Source organism: Hylobates moloch, unplaced genomic scaffold, assembly GCF_009828535.3.
Source record: "Hylobates moloch isolate HMO894 unplaced genomic scaffold, HMol_V3 SCAFFOLD_1, whole genome shotgun sequence".
Classification (NCBI taxonomy): Eukaryota; Metazoa; Chordata; class Mammalia; order Primates; family Hylobatidae; genus Hylobates; species Hylobates moloch.
This window is the reverse complement of record NW_026652276.1, coordinates 172,095,946-172,111,446: the sequence shown is the minus strand read 5'-3', so window position 1 is coordinate 172,111,446 and position 15,501 is coordinate 172,095,946. Positions and strand designations below refer to the sequence as shown.

The 15,501-nt window shown below is 38.2% G+C and overlaps 1 non-coding gene across 1 annotated transcript; it reads right to left on the bottom strand.

Moving 5' to 3' along the window:
- Positions 1-433: 433 nt before the first annotated feature.
- On the bottom strand, positions 434-573 carry LOC116809893 (small nucleolar RNA SNORA67). The gene has a single exon (XR_004370057.1). It is a non-coding gene; the product is annotated as a small nucleolar RNA SNORA67 (small nucleolar RNA).
- Positions 574-15,501: the final 14,928 nt, after the last annotated feature.

The window sequence follows — 15,501 nt, the reverse complement described above, 5'->3', positions numbered from 1 at the left end:
TCAAAAAGTGACATTTATTCAAAGAAAAAAAATGACAAGATGTCCATCCCTTGGCTCCCTTCCCTCCCACCTCCTGCTGCTCCTCAGCCCCCCAAGATTGAACCCTGGCTGGGGCTGGGTAGCAGGACAGCCCCTCAGATGAGGTCAGCAACATTGAGGGGGATTTCCTCAGTGGGGGCGTTGTAGAAGGTCTCTATGTCTTGAAGAGTCCTCTTGTCTTCTTCTGTCACCATGTTAATAGCCACATCCTTACGGCCAAACCTTCCACTTCAACCAATTCTATGGATATAGTTTTCCCTGTTGGTCAGAAGATCATAGTTGATGACTAAAGAAACCTGCTGCACATCAATGCCTCTGGCCTATGTCAAGAAAGACAACTCTTCAGCATGTGCACCAGAGAACAATCTATCCCAAAGGGAAGACACTTAGGTATCCATGTAGGCAGCCAAGGAAGGCAGAGGAAATAAGCATCCCTGTTCCTCAAAGACCTTAGGCATGCCAGATTCTATTCCAAGTTGCTACTTTCCTGAGAGGGGCACTGGATGTCCCCTTGGAGAGGGAATCGCCTTGGATAGGAATATGTGCTTTAAAGCAAGAAAGAATGGAATCCGTTAGGTGAATCCTCTGGGCATTTATCAAATGATTTTAAAAGTCAATCTTGTCTTTATGGAGTCCCTGAATTAAACACTTTATTGTCAGGCAAGGGCATGAAGGCCATGGGAATCACCACGTTGGGTGGACCCAGTTTCTAATGGGCTGCATTTGCATATCAAAGTTTGCCTACCTGGCTCTCAACATATCTCCCCACGTATCTCCACATGTGTAGAACATCCAGGGTGCCCTGCATTTGCATATTAAAAGGCTGGAGTGGGAGAGCCAGCTTTTTTGCAGCTATGTCAATGACATTCCTGGTCAAACCAATCCCCTGAGCCCTATGCAAATCAGACATTGCCTCCTCCAGCCTCTGCATATATACCTAGCTGTTATCTGTGGCAGGTGAGGACTTCCTCTTTCGGCTTTGGAGCCCCTCTCCCTCTCTCTGTACAGGGAAGCTTCTTCCTTCTGTCTTCTCCCTTCCTTCTTGCCTATTAAACTCTCTGTTCCTTAAAACCAAAAAAATAAAAAATAAATAAATAAACACTTTATTGTCTTCAAGTCATCAATCATTTCTCAATTCAAATGCTAATTACTTTTCAAACAGACCCTTTCTGGAAGAGTTAACTCTGCCACTATTGTGATTATGAGAGAATTCATGGTTCTGTTTCATGGGTACAGGCAAGTAGAAGACACATTAATGTAGCAGCATACAAGTTATTTTCTACTCCTAAGAGCTCTAGGAAGAAATAGAAGGAATATGAGGCACATCTCTTTCTTTGTTAATGATTTTACATAGTGTCTGTCACCTTGCAAGAACTCAATAGTTTATATCTTGAACAGATGAGCATACAAACAAACGTGAATTTGGTCTCCATTAGGAATACTGCAATGGTTACCAAGGGCCAATAGAAACAAAAGGTGCTTTTACTGATTACTTAAGCCATTTATTTATCTTACAATGAAATTTTACATAATTTACTTCAGGTACCATATGAAAAGGGAATTTTAAAATTGTCTTATTTAACCCTGTTATTCACCCCAAACAGGACAGCTTAGCTCACACTAATGTATGTTTGTTCCCCAATAAGTTGTTTTTTTTTTTTTTGAGACAGTCTCAATCTGTCACCCAGACTGGAGTGCAGTCGCAGGATCTCAGCTCACTGCAACCTCCCCCTCCTGGGTTCAAGGGATTCTCTTGCCTCAGCCTCCCAAGTAGCTGGGACTAAAGGTGCGTGTCACCACGCCTGGCTAATTTTTGTATTTTTGGTAGAGATGGGGTTTCACCATGTTGGCCAGGCTGGTCTTGAACTCCTGGCCTCAAGTGATCTGCCCGCCACCCCCAACCCTTGGTCTCCCAAAGTGCTGGGATTGCAGGTGTGAGTCACAGTGTCTGTCCAATAATAGGTTTATGTAAGATCACATGAACTTAAGATTACTCTAATTCTAGGCTATTTCTAGACTGTTGCTTAAGTAGATAGATGGGTAGTTTCCCAGCTTAGATGCTAGAATGCTTGTGATTGGCACATTTTAATTCAATATTTGGGAGGAAAATATGAGAGTAAACACAGATCCTGACAGCCAAGAGAGCTGGTACTGGCAGGAATAAATGTTGCCCAAAACTTCTAAATTCTGGACTGCTACTTTTATATCTTTATCTCTCCATACATTTCTCTCCCCTTGAATGGGTCTCTTCATCATTCTTTTTAAACCTAAACATCTACTTTCTATTTGTTTGTAGGCATTTAGATTGTTTATCTTTCTAAATCAACTGACCTATTTCCTCACATGGTGGATACTTCTAAGAGCTAGAGAAATAGATGACTTGGCAAAATTTGAGACTGGGATTTTCAAAAGGTTTGCCAGATCCATGTTCCAGATCAATTTTAACTCCTTATCTTGCTGAACTTGGACCTGTTGCCATTCTTCTTAGAGGGAGAGGAACTAATGTGTAGTGCTTAAATTCATAGACTCAGCGCTTGAGTTTGAATCGTAGGCACTTTCTAGCTGTGTGAGCTTAGGCAAGTAACTTAACTTTTCTGTGTTTTTTCAGTTTCTAAGCAGAGTTTTGTAAAATGGAGTTCATAATAGTACCCATATCAGTGGATAGAAGATTGTATTAAATAGGTCAATTTGTGGAATACTTTTAGAACAGTCTCTGGCATACTGTAAGCACTCAAAAAGTGTTAGCTACTTTTTATTGTCCTGTGTCTGTATCCCTGTAGCCTTAAAGGGAAATGTGCTCCTTGTGGCAGCCAGGACACCCTCTCATGGCATTGTAAGTTTCTAGCAGGGCAGGAGAGAAGGGGAGCCTAAACACACACTCGCTTGGGTGTACTTTGAGGTGAGGAAACTCTAGTGGACCCTTTTCACTTTTTTATTTTCCCATTCCCATAGTGATGACTAGCACATTTCTAGGAAAATTAAAAATAATTTTTCATCAGTACAATTTGATATTTTTATTTGGTCTAATCCATTTTAAAAAATGGCTGAAAGTAAGATAATGCACAACAGATAGAGTTTTACTTTGCTCACAACCTAGGGAATCTAGAGTATTGGTTCAGTGGCTCGGGGGTGTCAGCACTTTGACTGAGATTCTTGTGGCCTTTTCCTCATGTTTGTTACCTCTTTGTCTGTTTCCTTCTGCCTGAGAAAACAAAAGCTTACTCAGAACTACCCTTCCCACCTCCCTCCCCTCATACCCAAGAACTTTCTGCTAAAGGTCTCATTGCCTAGAAATGGGGCACCTGCAAGCCCCAACTGCAAGGGAGCTTGGGAAAGTGGTGAATAGAGTAGTCAGAATTGGTCTAAACAGATCATGCTCTTTTGCTTGGAACTGGGCACTGACTCTGAGCATTCTCAGGCATCTGTTTTCAAATAAAACGTGGGGAGGGATGGGCATTAGCCAGACCATTAGCAATGTCTTCCATAGTAGCTTTCATACTGGTTAATCTTGCCTATCTCAGTGGTAAGCACTTTTACTTGAATTATCTTCATTATTAATAAACAATAGTATAAATAGGTACCCCTTTTTACAGTGCAGAAAAATGAGGCAGCTAATAGGTGGTGAAGATGGGATTCAGGCTAAAGCCATCTGATGTCACGCTACTGCTATCCCCCACCTGTCCATGCAATTATATTAGAGCTAGAGGCAAAGTGATTACCTGACCCCTCCTTGAGAAAATGAAATGTTATTTGTCAGGCTATTATTAGAGAGAAGAATCTCTGGAGTCTTCTATGTGAGAATCCTGAGCATTGAACTACGTGTCATAGCAAGTGACCCAGAATTGCTGAGAAGCACAGCCTCCCTTCTGAGCCCCTAGGTACGTTCCTCTCTGTCCTCATTTGAGGAACTCTATTTTGATCTCTTTTATCCTTCTGCCTGGGATCTCTTTCTCTGTCAATTTATGGCAAGTTCCAGTAAAGTGTAACTCCTACAGTGTGGGTGACCCTGTACATTCTTTGACTTGTGACAATTACCCTTATGTAATGAAATCTTTTCAAGAAACACTCACACACAATCAGCGTGCCTCCTTTCGGTGTAGGGAGGAGCACAAGGTTCACCAAGGATATGGTCACATATTTTCCACTCTGATTGCATTTACACCTGGTTTGAGGCCTAATTATGCCATCAGCTCTGGCCCAGATGTCTGGCTGTGCAGCTGCAGGGAGAGTTGGTGCTGGGCTGAATTACAGAGAATTTAGTGGACTCTCACAGAGAATATCAAGGAGCTCCTTATTTAGACTAGAGAAATTCTAGGGCTTCTGTTTTATTATCACTCTTTTTTTTGGCAGCGGCAGGCCTGGGTATACATCGGGGTAAGCACAGTAAAGTATGATGCTCTAGCACCTGGCAGTTTGTACTGGGGAGGAAGACACTTTTCCTTGTAATGTCTCCCCTCCTCCACCAAAACATATTTCTAACAGTGGTTTTTCTCCTTTCCAATCTTCAGCACAGAAGTGAAAAGCCATTCTGTATACTGGACAAGTTATTAACACTTCAATGTAAGGATTATCTGGTCTACTCATAAATTCTCAGAATCTGGGAAAGTGTCAGGGCAGCTATGGAGACCTCAGTACCTACCTCTAGAGCAGGGGGGTCAGCAATGTTTTCTTGTAAAGGGCCAGATAGTAAACATTTTGAACTTGCTGGTCATATGCTTTCTGTTGACTCTATGGTTGTAACTCAAATGCACTCATAACAATCTGTAAATGAATGAGCATGGCTGTGTTCACTTGTGAACTCTGAAATTTGAATTTCACATAATTTTCAATTGTCATAAAATATCCCTTTTTTCTCAACCATTTGAAAATGAAAAAAAAAAACAAACATTTTTATCTCATGGTTCATACAAAAATGGGCAGTGGGTTCTACTTGGCCTATGGGCTGCAGCTTGTTGACCCCTGTTCTAAATGACCTGTATCTAACAGAAACTTCTGTGATGGTTGAAACGTTCTATAATATTGAGCACTTGAAATATAGCTAATTCAATGGAGGAACTGCATTTTGAATTTTAATTAATTGGATTGTAAATTTAATTTTAAGTAGCCACCTGTGACTAGTGGCTGCCTTGTTGAATAGACCTAGAGATCTGCTATTTATCTGACCAAGATTTAAAACTTCCAATTTTTGTGTCTTTAGGTCAGAATTTTAAATTCCTGGAAGAAAAAGTATGGCTGGCCTAGTTAGGGCAAAAATCACAGGCAGTTGTCTTCAGGAGCCCTATCACTGGTTGGGTCAAGTGGGATTTCCTGCAGAACAGAGCCTGCATATACAACCTGACAGAGGTTTGCTACAATTTTCCTGAAGTCTTTGAATTTTAAAAAGAGGTCCCTAATGGAAAGCAAGGAAATGACTCCAAGATGATACACTGTTGGTAGAATCAGAGTATAAGAAACATTTTGTTGCTATGCATTTTAGCACTCTTCAATTCATATTGTGATGTTGACTTGAATAACCCTGGGCCTGTCAGATAATATAATTGGCCCTTTAAAATATGCTACATGTGTAGCCAATTAACAAGCCTTTTTTTTTTTTTTTTTTTTTGACAGCATCTCGCTCTGTCACCCAGGCTGGAGTGCAGTGGCCCAATCTCGGCTCACTGTAACCTCTGCCTCTTGGGTTCCAGCGATTTTCATGCCTCAGCCTCCTGAGTAGCTGAGATTAGAGGCATGTGCCACCAAAATCAGCTAATTTTTGTAATTTTAGTAGAGACGTGGTTTTGCCATGTTGGCCAGCCTGGTCTGGAACTCCTGGCTTCAAGTAATCTGCCTGCCTCAGCCTCCCAAAGTGATGGGATTACAGGTGTGAGCCACCGTGTCCAGCCAACAAGCATTGCTGAGCATCTACTATGTTTTAGGCACAGTGCTAAGTGCCTTCACAAATTGTTTCAGATTTATTCTCCATCTCATGAAAATTCTTATATACAATGCTGTTTTGTGAAGAATTAAAATGAAATTGAATGCCCTCATCATGAAAATGATTATTATTCTGTTACAGAAGATACTTCAAGACCATATTGTGGAAAATAAAAGACTTTAATCTTATATTTATGTTCAGAGTCTTAGTCTAACAAATTGGTGGCATATTTGCCAGTTTAAGCTCCCAATCATTCTTAAGGTCTATTGGAAACCCCATACCAATAGTTTCTTTGGAAATGTCCTTGTTTGTGTGATGGGCATATGGGGGTGGGGATAGTAATTTAGAATGAGAGATAAAGCAAGATCTCACTTACAGGTGACATTTCATCAGAGATTGAAATGTTAGGAAGGTGCAAGTTGGAAGATTTTGGAGCAGAGATTTCCAGGAATGGTGACAGTAAGGGCACTACCTCAGAAGTTAGCTCCTTTGTTAGAAGAAGGAAAGGGGGTCAGAGCATAATGTAGCATAATGTAGCAGGAGGGCACCAAGAGGTAAATTCTGGAGATAGCTAATGGTCGGTTAGGTCATGAAATAAGGCATATTAAACACTTAACACAGACCCGGGAAGGTACTAACATTAGCACATAAGAAACAAAATTACATCACTGAGTTTGAAGAGTCACAACTGTTTCCATATGGCTGAGTTGAAGGTTAGGAATTAGCCAAATGGACATGCATCTAATTGAAATAGAAAACAAGTTTATATAATTATGTCTCAATTTTCCCTCAAGGTATCACAGACAAAATAATTTGGGATGAGAGGCCTCATAATAAGCCCAGCAAGGGCACATGGCTGTCCATAACCCACTGAACATGGGTGAGTTTGATCTCTTTTGGTCTTCTATAGGGATTTTTAAAAAAAATCTCAAAATGCTGATAAAGGGTTCGATAACCAAGAAACACTAGCATTTCAAATCATAGAAGATGTAGAGCTAAGATATCTGACATATAAGCAATTTGCTCTGAACAGAAATAAAGAAAACTTATAAGAACTTAGTAGGACAAGAACAAAACAAATCAAAACAAATTAACCAAGCTATTAAATCTACAGAGCCCAAAGAAGCTGTATGTTCAATGTAATCTGCAGTCTAGTTGCTTGACTGCTGGAGCCTGGCACAGCAACTAAGGTTTTGAGTCACAATTTGTGAAGGTGCTACAGCAGTAGGATTTTAAATTTCAATGAATGAAGGCAAAAACAGGATTCCATTAATATGACTCATTTGCTTTGTTAGAAATGTGTGGAAATATATTTGTGAACAGGAAGTAGCAAGGTAGTCTTTTCCATGGAAAACATGAAAACCATTTTGAACATATTTATTTATCATAGAAAAGTGGAAATGACAATTGCTGCTGCAAATGCAGGCACAATTGACAAAATGTAGACAGAACATTATCCTGATGAACCTGTGCAATGCCTCAATCCATCATACAGACCATTTGCATGAGGTCTCTGCCCAGATTTCGAGCACTGGCACCATCAAATGTATTTCACATGATATAGTAGTAAGAATATTAATGAGGATTGTGCAGTTATGAATTTGCGCAAGCACAGCAAATGAAAACACTTTGAGTGCAAATAGGTTTAGTTCATTATTGGCATCAATATTATTAGAAATAAACTTTACACAGTACAGACTTGCTCTTATAAAATATTTATGAAAAATTTGTATTGCTACTGGTAACAGTGGCTTAGTAGTATATAATACAGATAATTCTTCTAATACATAGAAGATCTTATCAAACTAAAAAAAAAAGAGACTTTCTTATGGTTACTTAAGGAAAGAAATGACAGCAAATGTATATTTGCCAAGAACTTTGGTTGAATCTAAAGCATAAGAATGACCAGGTTGTAAGTTGTTCATGAGGTTTTAGCTGGTTTTTATATCTGATTCATCACAACCATTCTGTTTTACTTTTAACCGTAATAGCAGTTTCTCAATGACACTAAGAAGAACATAAAAGTGGTGAAGACAAGTGTTACCAGGGCAGTGATACAGACTTGGGGTGTGAGTATGGGGAGAGGTGTGGCATTCATTTTCCATCTCCATTATATCCTTTTATTTCAGAGATACAATTAGACATAAAAAATAAACCATTATAGTTACTTCAAGCACAAATGGTGCCTATGACCAAGGGTATAAAATGATTTCATTGCATAAATATTATCATTCTTTCTCCAGTAGGAATACTTTCACTGTACCTGCTTTGCTTTAAAATTTCTTGGAAGTTTTAAAATAAAGCAAACAAAAAGCTTCCCTCTGTTGACAGCAAGTGGTTGAATCTTACTTCAGTTCTGCTGCTTCTAATGAAGTTGTATCTTAGTTCTTTGCAGCTGACTGGTCTCCAGCCAGTCCCCTCTTCCCTAGACAGTATAGCTTCAAAGGCCCACTTCCGGCATTGTAATATTGGTCAGCTTTGCTGACCTCCCATCAGATAAACCTGGCCTTTTCAATCTCAAGGGGTAAGCCTAGTTCTCACGTATCTGTGATTCCCAAAGGCAAGCTAGGGCTGAAGAATTATTTTTTGCCATGTGTCAAAATGAAGTCGTCAGTAGAAATATGTTTTAATCTTTTCAAAAAGTTGGCTTATTTGAGTATAAAATAACTTGATTTTAGAAAACACACTCTTCCTTTTCTCAATTTTGGTTCATTCTTTTAGCACGATTTACATAAAACTAGAAGCCTTAGGGTTGAAGATACCCCTTGATAAATGAATTACGATTGAAATATCTGTCCAAGAAGAGCAAAGGTAGCTTGAAATCCACCCATTTATAATATTTTACTTTCTGCTAGAGGAGGATTCTTCCAGAAATACCATATGAGATAAAGAGTGGGAAGGAAGTCTTCCTACAGACCATTGAGCAACAATTTTATGGTAACCAGTTCATGTCCTATCCTATTTCTGTAATCATTTTTGACAAACTGGAGCAAATTATTTCCCTTTTTGGGCGCCAGAGAAATTTGATGCCCCAAATATTGATTTTCTAATGTAATTGCAATTTTATCTGAAGGAATTACAAACAAATGGAAGTAATAGTCATATGTACATAAATTCAAATATGTATCAGTGAAAAGAATTGGTGATTCGTATGTGCATACACACACAAATATTCTTTTTGGATGAACAGAAGTGATTCTAATGGTTTTAGTTTTCTTCTTTGGAAAGATCATCAATTATTTAAGCTTGGAATGCAGCCCTCCAGGGAACAATGTAATCTATAAGTGGCTGAGATTTTCAATTATATCTAGTAATTTCTCAAATATTCACTTCACTTAGCATTAGTGTTTACTGATAATTTTTATAATATCCAGGTTACTATGTCTGATTTTTTGATCACTTTAAAAAATATAATGACTGATTACTCACCAATTTGCAGAGCTATTTAATAGTCTTTAAATATGCACTTCTAAATGCCCTTGGCTGGTTTGAATGTCTTTGTGTGTGTGTGTGTGTGTGTGTGTGTGTATGTGAAGTTCTTCCTAAATATCCACAATGCAAGGATAAAGCATTTAAAAGTGGCTTAAATACACAAACTGTTCAATTTAAACCTACGTAAATCAAGTTTGGTTCAATTATGTTTATTCCATCTGTTTTTATCATCTGCTGTTACAATAATTTATCATTTCTACATGGTATTAAAATGTAAATGAATCAAGATAGGAAGCACATCTGTGGACTGTTAGTTAATAAAACTACACTCAGAAAGTAAGCTAAGCCATAATAATTAGTTAAATTTCACTGCCCATATATGCTTGTAATTATATGTTTAGTGTGTATTTGCATAATCACATAATGGGATCTATATGATTCATGCTCTGCTGAGCATACTCTGGATGCACAAATCACCAACTCAAAACTGGAGCCGCTTATGAAGACATCACAGAGACATTTTTTTTTTTCAGGAAATGATGTATAGGAAGTAAATAAGAAATATTTATAAATATTTAAATATTACACATCCTTAATGTTTAGCAGAGTAATGATGGAAAAGACAACTTAAGTAACAGATAAGCCTTGGCTTTTTTTTTTTTTTTTTTGAAATTTTGCTTTTAAAAGTACGCTGCTCTTTCTGTCTTTCCAGTAGTGTATTTAGTAACTTTTGATCATAGAAAGGTTTACTCTTTTGAAGAAGTGGTGTGAGCAGGTTAGATTAGGTATTGTTTTGGGCCGTGTTGTATATAAAGAGTCTCTCACTCATGAGAATTTTTTACTGAATCACCTCCAATTATTCTAATCTCACAATTAATTAATTAAAAATGGAGCCTAGATAGTTGTTTTAGAACCATATCCCGGGGAAAAATTGTGCGTATTGGCCTTAAACACTAAACACTAAGATATATGCAACTTATGACATTTGCTGAAGGTGACGGGACAATTTTTAGGAGTGACACAGCAGACAGCGTAGCTCTAGACAAAATCTATTCTAGGCACTGTCCACCTCCACCTCCTCAAAACCTAGTCCTCTCCAGCTGCCCTCTGATTAGCTGATCAGAATAACTCTCAGCAAGTTGTGAATGACAGACTTCACTTTCTCAGGCATATTTGCATATTGAAAAAGAAGTTTGTAATTCAAATAACTTTTGAAAATGCCAATTTGTTGAAACCAATTTCCTACTTGGTGCCCTTTTCTTGTTCATCAGGGCCTCAAGTTCAATTGTAAACTCCCAATGCATTTAGCACTGCTTGCCAGGCTTACCATCGTTCGATCATCTTTTCTTTCCCCTCCTGCCTTCCTCATCTCACACCATTTGTCCTTCTGTTCTTTAAGAGTTTAATTACCAAGAAACCCCAAGTAACATAAGTTGAGGGTGGCATTTTTTTTAAGGGAAAAATGATGTCAAGGACATGACTGTTTGAGTCTCACAATTATATTCTTACCTCTGCTAATGTCAGGAGTAGGTCAGTTGTCAGTAACGTCAGGAGTAACGTAAGGAGTAGGTCAGTTGCCTGGCTGTTCCAACTACCTGTTAATTGAGGTTGCTACAATGTGATTAGAATAAATCAGAAGTATGGTACATCAGTTAACTCAGATATCTAAGGACAATTTGTTTTATAATTGGACAAAATAAAAATTGTTCCTCCTCCTGCCAAAGAGATGGTGTTTGTGTATGGAAATAAAAACACAACCCTTAGCATAGGCACCACACACTGATTTATCCACTAAGCACTTTCTCAACAGGTTAAACAGATTCAAGTTGCAAGCTGAAGCAACAGGACAGACTACCAATCCAGAGAACAACCAGACAAGCAGTTAGTTGAAATTCTAAAACCGAAGAGTTCAAACATTATTATTTATTAATAATAAGTGTGTTTGTTTGGTATTTACATTTTAAACTCTTTTTGGAAAATACACACCTTTCCTCTCTAAAAACCTCAAACATTTAAGAAAAACCCAAAGATAGAACAACATCTACAGAAAAGGTGAAAATACTTTGTTGTCATGGAAATGAAAGAAAAAAATTGAAACATATTTTGAATAGGCCTGTTGAAGAAAAAGACCAGCAACTCTCACTCAAGCCAATTTCAAGTAAGTTAAAATGCTATGATGCATCAGTATATTTAATAATTACTTATTTTGAACATAAAGAAGATACATGATTTTGATTAATATAATAAGTTTCTCACTGTCTGTGTTAAACATTACATCCTTGCTTTCCTCTTGAATCTTCTTGTCAGCAGAAGCAAATTCTTGTATCCTGTATGACTTCTCCCTTTTTTAAACTTTTAATTTTGAAATAATTTTAAACTTACAAAAATCTGCAAAAATAATACAGAGTTCTGCATACCCTTCACCAAGCTTCCCTCTGAAAAATGCTTCTGACAATGCACAGTTGATGGACTCCTGGCATGACTTCATTCAACCTAAAGTTATCTCACACAATAGTATTTCTGGCAAAGGAAATCATTTCACAGTAGAAGTGAGCCCATAGGCTACAGAATCTACTAGTCATACGTATACCTTATCACCTAGAAAAAGTTGGCCTCATAGACATGGGAAATGGCCTGCTAAAAACTCAATATTATTCATACTTGAGGACAATAAGTTGGTGATGCTGTATTACAGGATACTGTATATGCTTTGAATGGGCAGCAAGTGTATAGTTCTCTTTCCCCCATAGCTAAATCCAAGGGGTAGAGGTAGTAGTAGGAGCAGTTCCTCTATTATATTTGATGACCTTTCCCTTTCCAAAAAGTCTCTGGTGACGTTTTGCCCTAATTCCCACAAACTTTGTTTTAGATATTTGAAATGTCTTTGTTATCAGAGAATGCTTCCTTTGGGGTTAGGATGTAGAGTGGCATAAAGATTGATTATTGGATTGAATTGGAATTGAGATTACCACCTGGCTATTTTGGGCTTCTTATTCCACTAAACTGACAGATATGAGGTTGCTAAACTGGCTGGGAAAACTGATTCCAATTGACAAGGAAAAGTTGGATTGCCCTTGCATCTGAAGACATCTGGGACCCAGAGGATCCACTTAGTACTTCTATATGGAACAGCAAATGTCAATGGGAGATTAGAACAATCCAATAAAGGCTGGACTAGTGGAGGCTTAGCCTCTGTAAAGAAGAATGTGTCAATCACTCCACCAGGTAGAGAATCTCTACTGTCGAGGTGCTGGCTACAGATGTGAAATGGATGGTGGCAAAAGAATGTGTTTAAGTGGTAACTGTCACCATAATCAGTTACTAGAAGGTAGAGCAGAAAAGATATGTTATTTTAGGTATATATTATGAATATAAGGTTTGTATATATTGAGAAAGAATAAAAGCAACCCCTGACATTTGGTAACTGGCTTAATGCTCACAGCTGGGCCATGTTATTCTCCTGCTGGACATGAATGAACTCATGAAACATCACCATCAGACAAGGTCACTCTGAGGCCATGTTAAAGTGAGACAACAGCAGGGTAACCGAGTAAGCCACAAACTGAGTAAGCCACAAACAACCGAATATCTCCCTCTCCCAGATAGTATGAGTGACTGCTGCTTGAATTACAGATTTGTCCTCACTCTAGTGTGCTTTCTGTACAGACAAGATTTACTAAAATATTCAATCTTAGAATTACCCCTGCTTTCCGACAGGATTTCATTTCTGGTGAACTCCTGTTTTGTCATGTCCTATCCAAATCACCGAACTGAAGCCCAGACCCTCTCCTAGAATAGGTTCTTTCTAACACCCTCTTACTGAGACACCCAGATAAGCGTGCTCTGTGGTATGTGTGCTCCCCTTCTGCAACAGTACAAGTCTGACTTGTTCATCTTATTCACCTGGTGGTCTTTCGCTGAAGAATGTTAACAATATTAACCACTCATTTTTGTTTCCTCCATCCCTTCTACTACTACTATTTCACATAAGGTTTCTTATCTCTAATTTAGGTTTTTTTTTTTTTTTTTTTTTTTTAGTAGAGACAGGGTTTCATCACGTTGGCCAGGCTGGTCTCAAACTCCTGACCTCAAGTGATCTGCCCACCTCGGCCTCCCAAAGTGCTGGGATTATAGGTGTGAGCCACCACGCCCAGCCTACAATTTAGTTTTTAGATTACAGAATACTCTGGTAGGATTTTGACTGAGCTAGATGAGAAATTAACATTAATGGGACATCTTCTCCCTGTTTGAAGGTGAGGGTGAGGGTATCTGGCTTAGTTTGTATGAAGGATGGTTCCATCATAATAGGCAGATACAAGCAGTTTTTGCTCTATGAGACTTAAATATAGTAGATCGTAGAGATTGATGCTGAAGAGCAAACATGATAAGCTGTGTAGACATTTGCCCATTTGCTCTCAGATCTAGTCCCCCTTTCCTCCCCCTCCCTGTGATTTCCCAGGCTCCCTTCCCACTGGCTTACTATATTTTGGCTAATGGGAGGCACTGCCGCAAGCAGAAGTTGGGGAGAAGCTGATGGTGCTTCCAGTGGTGTTTAAGACAGTGGCTACATCTCTTCTGTGGTTCTAGATTCAGTCATAAAGCCCCTGTCACCATAGTCCCTAATCCTTGGTTCCAGCTTATATGTGAAACCTCCACTCTTTGCCTTTGATAACATCACCTGCTCCATTTGTTCACTTGCCCTAAAAAGGGTAGCAACATCCTGCTGTGTTTATTTTCTGTTTGCTTTAACTTTATATGTATTCAGTTCTTCCAATATGTCTTTAAATAGTTACCCATATTGTTTCCTTTATTGAGATACTTGGATTGAATAATGTTTTCTTCATTTCACCTGAACTGATACACTCAATAAGCCTAAAATTTGCAGATGCATTTAAACACCTTTATAGAAAATAATGACTCTTGTCACTATTTTGATAAGATTACATTTTCCAAAAATGGGACAACTTAATTCTAAAAAGCTTAAAATGATTTTTGGTAATCAAATCTTATGGAATTAAAAACTACAAAACGTAAATGCAAAATTGTCATTTCCCTCACATTCTTTCCTAATTGTTCCTAGTTAAGCAGTTTCATTAATGCTTATAAATATTTGGACCATATAGCTGAAAAAATTCTTAACAGTTCTTTCCTAATAGGGATTGTAAAACAGATATGACAAGAGTAGAGGGCTAAAATGAACTACAAATTTAATGCTTCTTCTGCCCCAGAAGCTGGTTGAAGGACATGCTTTTCTTCCTTATGATGCAAATCGGCCCTGACTTTATCAGGAGTTATGCACAAATCCAGCTGGAGGAGAGAATCTTACTTTTTTATTGTCTCAGTAGCTACCTGCCTGGATTTGTTTTACCAAAGTTAAATGATACCCCCAAGGTGCTTTCAAGATCAGAATTGAGTAAGGCTCAAACGCTAGAAATATCTTTAGGATACCTCTGGAGTAGGCAATCATCTTTGCAAACTGCCTCATATCTAAGTAAGGAGAAATAAAATCGAAGGGTAGGAACAAAACAATTAGTAGAAATTGATATCTCTAAACTTTGGGTACAATTTATCAATTGAGTCATGTTGATTCACCATTTTTGTTATTTTTGATTGGTGGCTAAAGTTATAGCAATAGCTGGCACTTTCTTTTATATAATGTTTACCTTGTGAAGAAATAATTCAATTCATAACAGGAGTGTCATTGATGAACATTCTGTTTGGGTTCAGTAAAACTAAAATCAAAATTCCACTCCCTCTGTGCTAATTAACATGTTGCAGAGAGCACGATGCTCCAGACAAGCCCAGGGAAAGGCTCTCACCCATCTCTGGAGCTCAGGGGAATACTGTTTCCCTCTTGGTTTTTCACTATATATTCAGTAAATGGGCCACTTGTGGCCGGAAAGAATTAATGCACCTCTTTAACTGCTCAAATTACCTCCAGGCAGTGACTTAGAACTGTGAAAAAATCCAGCTCAGAGTCTTTGAAGAGCTTTGAGTAAGTCTGATAAAAGCAGTCACTAAGAAGCAAGTAGAAATATATGCTATTTATTGAAGTGTTGAATATGTTTATTAGATGAGCCAATTGGCCATGGGGAATTTAAAACTTCTCAGCAAGT